Below are 7,570 nucleotides of genomic sequence, written 5' to 3'. Positions count from 1 at the left end.
CCCCAATGTGCCATGAAAACCAAGGAGAGATACTTACTTCAAAAGACACGTCACATTAGTATGGCGGTGGTGGGGGCGGTGGGTTGTAGGGCATTTACGGCAGTGGATACATAAAGGTGTTTTGATCGGCCTCACTTGCTGACCACCGTTGTACTAGAACATTTATGGCATCCACATGCTGAGTTTCATACTCACTGCGCTGCTCCATATATTGATTGAAATGCTGAGTTTGAGCATGATGGGGCTGGATCATATAATGATTTTGTTGAATGATGTAATCCAGTCGATTATACGTGCCCTGAGTATGGTAATCAATTGGCCCCCCAATAGCCACAAAAGATGCACTACCACTGGGTTCCCCCTCATCAGTTGCACCTGTACCAATAGGATCAATCTCCTCCTCGTCTCCACCTCGTCGACGTTTAGGGGATTGGCCAGGTTGTGGAGGCTGAAGAGATGTCGGAGGAAAACCATGAACCATAGACTAAGTGATAGGCTTCATGGGCTTCCATATTATGTCTCCATCAAGCATTGGCACCTCATAAGTCTCACACAACTGAGTTATGAGCGTGCCATGCGCCAAGCCAGCAGTGGTGTTGAATTTTCTGATGTTATGAATGCTATACCTAATTATTCGTCCCACATCCACTGTTTTACCCATCGTGATAGTGTAAACCAAAAGACATCGCTTCCGATCAATAGAAGATACATGAGTGTTGGGCAACAGATGAGCACTCACGAAATAAGCCCAAGCACGGGCAATGCGATTCAACTGCCAGCGAAATAAATGCTTTGGCTCACCACCATGAGAATGAAATCCAGCTCCCGGCAAGCTCAATGTTTCTGCCACCTCAACATAATCGACCTCGCTGAAATGAGCCAACTGCCAGTGTTCATCTTTAGTGGCTGGAATAGTAGGAAGATGGAGCAAAGTATTAAAAGAATCAATTTCGGAAGGCACTGCCTTGCCTCGTACAAAAACTTTTTGCACATCATCTTGACTGGGGAAATTTGCATAAAACTCATACAATTGAGAGTAATTAGTAGTATCCACTTGCATTTGCTTACAAAATATTCCCCAATTTTGGCGAGTAATTTCAGCCCTGATTGACTCAAAGGGGGAGTCATTTGGGTATGGTTCCAATTGATACTCCATCCCCCTTTCCGAGACAATAGATTTCCCATTTATTTTTTAAAACAAATCCGCAGCTTCCTTAGTTTTAAATTTTGTTGTGTTAAAATTAGTGGGTGGTGGCAGTGTTTGTTAGGCTCAAGATGAGGGGGCTTTCTTTGATGAAGCACCCCTTGGAGGATTTTTCTTAGGACCCATCACACAAGTACAAAAACAATGACTATCACCAAATTTTCTGAGAGAAATTGAGCAGAGCCTCCCCTTGTTTTCTCACTTCCCCACAAAATCAAAATAGCAAGACAGATTCGATAACCACAATTACAATCCGATGTCCGTCACAAACCCACCAAATGGCTCCACAACAATTTTCACTTACAATTTATCCAAAAACTACCAACATAGCATTGAAAATTCAAAGAAAATGGATAAATTGTACTTACTTGAGTGAGAAACCCATGTTTGTTAACTTGTCTCCTTCCCTTGACAACAATATTTTTAAGAAATCCATGGTATTTGATAGGAATTTTCTGAAATAGGGCTTTATGAAGGAGAAAATTTGTGTTTTAGGTCAAATGAATGAGATAATAGACGAGAAATGGTTGGGGAATGGTATTTTAAAGAGAAAACAAATGGATTTTTGAAGGTGAGAATGGGGAAGTCAGAGGTATGGAGAGGAGGAAAAACATAAACATGAGGAGAAATTGGGAGAAAATAGGGTTTTTCTGGTTTTTTATGCTATGTCCCAACCCAGCGCTGTGGCTAGCCTCCTCCAGTGTCGCGGCCCGCCTACTTTTTATGCTATGTCGCGGCCCTACTTAAGCTTTGCCGCGGCCCGCCCCTTTTTTTTTCTTTTCTGGGTATAGGCGCCACGGCTCTCCTTGGTCTGTGCCGCAGCCCGCCTACCCCCTTGGAAAATCACTGCGCCTCTGAGCGGGGTCTTGCAGCGACCTCATAAGGCTGTGCCACGGCCCTTAAGAAGTTTTATTATTATTATTATTCATGCTTTCCACGATTCCATATGTACATTAATAAACCAAATATTCATAATTTACAAGTGCAAAAATTAAACTTAAAATTTTGTTCCAACTAGATCTAAAAGTAAAGAAAGCAATAAAAATATATGGGATGTCTCCCACGAGCATTGTCGTTAACGTCATTTAGCCGGACGCTGAACTCCTCTTCAAAAGGGCTTCAAGAGGATTATTGACTTTACTTGATCAAACGCACTGCCCACATATGGCTTCAACCTTTGCCCGTTCACCTTAAAAGGATCTCCATTCTTTCCTTGCACTTCCACTGAGCCATATGGAAACACGCTCACAACAGTAAAAGGACCTGACCACCAGGACTTCAATTTTCCAGGAAATAATCTCAACTGCAAATTAAAAAGAAGTACATGTTGCCCATGTTGAAACTCTATTCTGACTAGGTTCTCGTCATGCCAAGCTTTGGTGCGTTCTTTATAGATTTTTGTGTTTTTGTATGCCTCATTACGAAATTCATCAAGCTCATTCAGTTGCAAAATTCTATTCTCACTAGCAGCATTCCAATCAAAGTTTAACTTTTCCTTTGCCCAATATGCCTTGTGCTCTAACTAAACTGGAAGATGACAATCTTTTCAAAAAAACTAAGCGATATGGAGACATACCTATTGGTGTTTTAAATGTGGTCCTTTAAGCCCATAGTGCATCATCTAACTTCTTTGACTAGTTTTTCCTTGAACTATCCACAGTCTTCTCAAGGATACTTTTCATCTCCCTGTTTGAAATTTCAGCTTGGTCGTTTGATTGGGGATGATATAGCAATGCAATGTGGTGGTATACACCATAACGAGCTAGAAGTGCATCAAGTTTTTGTTGACAAAATGACTCCCTTCATCGCTAATGAGAGCTCGGGTGTACCAAAACAAGTGAAAATGTGTTTATGTAGAAAGTTCAACACAATTTTACCATCATTGTTCTTCGTGGCAGCAGCTTCCACCCATCTTGACACATAATCAACTGCTAGTAGGATATACTCATTATTGTAAGATGGTGGAAATGGACCCATGAAGTCAATGCCCCAAACATCGAAAAGCTCAACTTCCAAAATCACATTGAGGGGCATCTCATTTCGCCTTGAGATATTACCAGTGCGCTGACATTGATCACAAGCCTTCACAAACGAATTAGCATCTTTAAATAGGGTTAGCCCATAGAAACCACTTTGCAATACCTTAGTCGCTGTTCTTGTGGCTCCAAAATGCCCACCACATTGTAAATTGTGACAATGGGCAAGAATAGAATGCAACTCATCCTCAGGTACACAACGACGAATGACTTGGTAACCACAATGCCTACAGAGAATAGGATCCTCCCAATAGTAATGTGTTGACCGCGTTTTTGGCCAACGACGTGAGAACGTCAAAAACGATAAAGCCTTCAAGAGAAATAAAATGACACAGACGGTTTTGAACAGAAAATAAATAACACACGCAATTTTTATAGTGGTTCAGCCCCAATATGTTGGTAATAGCCTAATCCACTTAGAGTTGTGATTATAGATCTGTACTCAAGGTCAGATGAACCTGAGTCAACTGAGTTTCTTCAGTACAGATTAAAAGAATACAATAACTCTCTCAATTACAAGCACTTTCTCTCTCTAGAAAATAAGAGTTCCAAAAAAGAAGAGCCCAAAAGTCCCAAAAAAAGAAGCCCCTTTTATGATCCCATAAGCCTTGTATTTATAGGCTTAGGATCATACATCTACTATCCCCTAGAATCGGGATATTTTATTATATTTATTACATTTAAATTACAAAAATATTCAAAATGTAACAAAACCCCAAATTTGTGGGAAAAATAAGAGATTTTCGCGTATGCTAAGACCAGTTCTTGTTGAAGCTGTTTCTGGGAATCTTGACGTAGTCTGTTCTACCTGGTTGATGAATATCACCTTCTGGTCAGCCACACCTCTACTTAGACAGTCATGCACTTGGCTGGTAAGACATACACTTGCTGGTAGGATATACACTTGCTGGTAGGACATGCACTTAGCTGGTAGGACATGCACTTGCTGGTAGGACATGCACTTGCTGGTCGGACATGTGCATGGCCGATCGGCCAAGTCCATTACTGGGCAGCAAAGTCATTCCTGGGCAGCAAAGTCACTACTGGGCAGCAAAGTCATTCCTGGGCAGCAAAGTTACTACTGGGCAGCAAAGTCATTCCTGGGCAGCAAAGTCATTCCTGGGCAGCAATGTCATTCCTGGTCGGTCATGCACATCTCTGGTCTAACATGGCACACTGGTCTAGCATGACATTTCTCTGGTCTAACATGGCATATCTGGTCTAACATGGCATACTGAGCTACTCCTAAGCCAAGTCACTTTATCACAACTCTGAGGAGCCAATATATTTATTGACTTATTAATGTGTCTTTTACGGACCATGTACTGCCACTTGTCACCTCTAGTGCCATGTCATCGATCTCCAATTTTTGGGGATAACATAATGATTCACCTCAAGGTAAAATTTCTTCAACGGTCGCCTCGTCATCTCAGGAGGCACAACCTTTGCAACAAGGAAATTCACAAAATCAGCAAACCAAGGCACAACAGAATTTTCACTCACCTCATATAATTGTTCATCTGGAAAGAAATCATTATTCTGCACAACTTTCTCATTCTGACTCTCTTCTACTTCAAGTCTCGACAAGTGATCAGCTACCAGGTTTTCAGTACACTTTTTGTCAAGAATCTCCATATCAAACTCTTGCAGCAATAGAACCCATCTGATTAATCGAGGCTTTGCATCTTTCTTAGTCATCAAGTACTTAATAGCAAAGTGATCAGTATACACAATCACCTTATTACCAATCAGATAAGGTCTAAACTTTTCAAAAGCAAACACTATGGCTAGCAACTCTTTTTCTGTTGTGGCATAATTCAACTGTGCATCATTGAGAGTTCTACTAGCATAGTAAATGGAGCGAAATACCTTGTCAAGACGCTGCCCCAAAACTGCACCCACGGCACAATCACTTGCATCACACATCAATTCGAACGGTAAGTCCCAGTTTGGAGACACAAGAATAGGTGCAGATATCAACTTCTCCTTGAGTACCTTGAAAGCATGAAGGCACTCCTCATTGAAATCAAAAACCACACCATTCATCAACAGTGTAGAGAGAGGCTTAGCCACTTTAGAAAAATCTTTAATGAATCTTCGATTAAACCCCGCGTGTCCAAGGAAACTTCTTACACCTTTCACTGACACCGGAGGTGGTAATTTCTCAATTGCTGCAATTTTTGCTTTATCCACCTCACTACCATCTCTAGAGATCTTGTGTCCCAGAACAAATCCTTCTTTTACCATAAAATGGCATTTTTCCCAATTTAAAACCAGATTTGCTTTTTCACATCGATTCAATACATTCTCCAAGTTACCCAAACATATATCAAATGAAGAACCAAAAATAGAAAAATCATCCATGAAAATTTCAATGCTCCTTTCCCCCATATCCCAAAAAATAGCCATCATGCATCTTTGAAATGTTGATGGAGCATTACATAGTCCGAATGGCATTCTCCTAAAATAAAATGTGCCATAGGGACAAGTAAATGTTGTTTTTTCTTGGTCTTCTGGTGCAATAGCAATCTGATGGTACCCTGAATACTCATCCAAGAAACAGTAGTAGTTGTGGCCTACTAGTCTGTCAAGCATTTGATCAAGGAAAGGCAAAGGAAAATGATCCTTCCTCATAGCCTTGTTGAGGTTGCGGTAATCAATACAAACCCTCCACCCCGTCACAGTTCTAGTAGGAATGAGTTCATTGTTTCCATTCTTCACCACAATCATACCACCCTTCTTCGGTACCACTTGCACTGGACTCACCCATGCACTATCAGAAATTGGGTAGATCACCCCGACGTCCAACCATTTCAGTATCTGCTCAAGTACAACCTCCTTCATAGGTGGATTGAGTCTTCTATGAGCCTCTATAGATGGCTTTCTATCTTCCTCTAATAAAATTTTATGCATTACTATTGAAGGACTTATTCCTCTAATATCTGCCAATGTCCACCCAATGGCCAATTTATGAACCCGTAAAACCCTCAACAATTTCTCCAATTCAGTTTTTGAGAGGTCAGCTGAAACAATTACAGGTAAAGTCTCCTTCTCACCCAAATATGCGTAAGACAAATGATCCAGAAGAGCCTTTAATTCCAATTGCGGTGGCTGCTGAATAGATGTTAATGGTCGTTTGGGTCCCTCCACCAACTCTTCAAACTTCTTCCTGTATGGTTGGTAAGAGTTAATCCAATTTACACATTCTCTCATCTCGACATCATCATCATCTTCCTCACCACCTATCAACATCGCCTCTAAGGCATCACTACTCACCCTTCTTTTCGAGATTGCTTTATCTATCACATCTACACTATAGCAACTGTCACTAGCCATCAGATACGTCATTTCTTTGAAGACATTGAATACCACCTCATCTCCTTGAACCCAAAGCTTCAATTCACCCTTCTGAACATTAATGAGAGCTTGGCCAATGGCTAGAAATGGTCTTCCAAGAATAATAGGCACATCAATATCCTCCTCCATGTCAAGAACGATAAAGTCAGCAGGAAAAATAAACTTATCCACCTTCACAAGAACATCTTCAATGATACCCCGTGGATGCTTCATCGATCGATCTGCTAATTGTAGAGTAACTGTTGTTTGTCTTGCTTCACCCAAACCAAGTCTTCTGAACACAGATAATGGCATCAGATTAATACTCGCCCCCAAATCACACAAGGCATGCTTACACTCAAATTTTCCAATTGTGCAAGGTATAGTAAAGCTCCCCAAATCTCTCAACTTTTGGGGTAGCTTCCTTCGCAATATTGCACTACATTCTTTAGTGAGCGCCACAGTTTCATAGTCTTTAATCTTTCTTTTCTTAGACAAAATCTCTTTCATGAACTTTATATAACATAGCATCTGCTCTAAAGCCTCAGCAAAAGGAATATTGATGTGCAACTTTTTGAACACCTCTAAAAACTTAGAAAACTTTTTATCAAGAGTAGTTTTTCTAAGCCTCTGAGGGCATGGAACTTGGGCTGGCTGGTCAACAACAACTGGAGGAATCTTCTCTATGCTCTTGTGATCTTGAGTAACCCCTTGCTCAATTGTATCAGACTTTTCACCCAAATCTTCATTTTGAACCACTGATTGTTGTACACTAGACTGCTCAATTTGTGTACAACTCCTCAGAGTAATTGCCTGACATTGCTCCTTAGGATTGACTTCAGTGGTTCTAGGCAAATTTCCCGAAGGTCTATTATTCAGCATATTGGCCAACTGCCCCACTTGTGTTTCAAGATTTCTTATAGAGGATCTAGTTTCAGTCATGAACTGAGTTTGATTGTTGGTAAGAGTCAATAATGCAGCTTTTAATTCATTA

This window comes from Humulus lupulus, chromosome X (assembly GCF_963169125.1).
Source record: "Humulus lupulus chromosome X, drHumLupu1.1, whole genome shotgun sequence".
Taxonomy (NCBI): Eukaryota; Viridiplantae; Streptophyta; class Magnoliopsida; order Rosales; family Cannabaceae; genus Humulus; species Humulus lupulus.
This window is presented reverse-complemented; position numbering follows the sequence as displayed.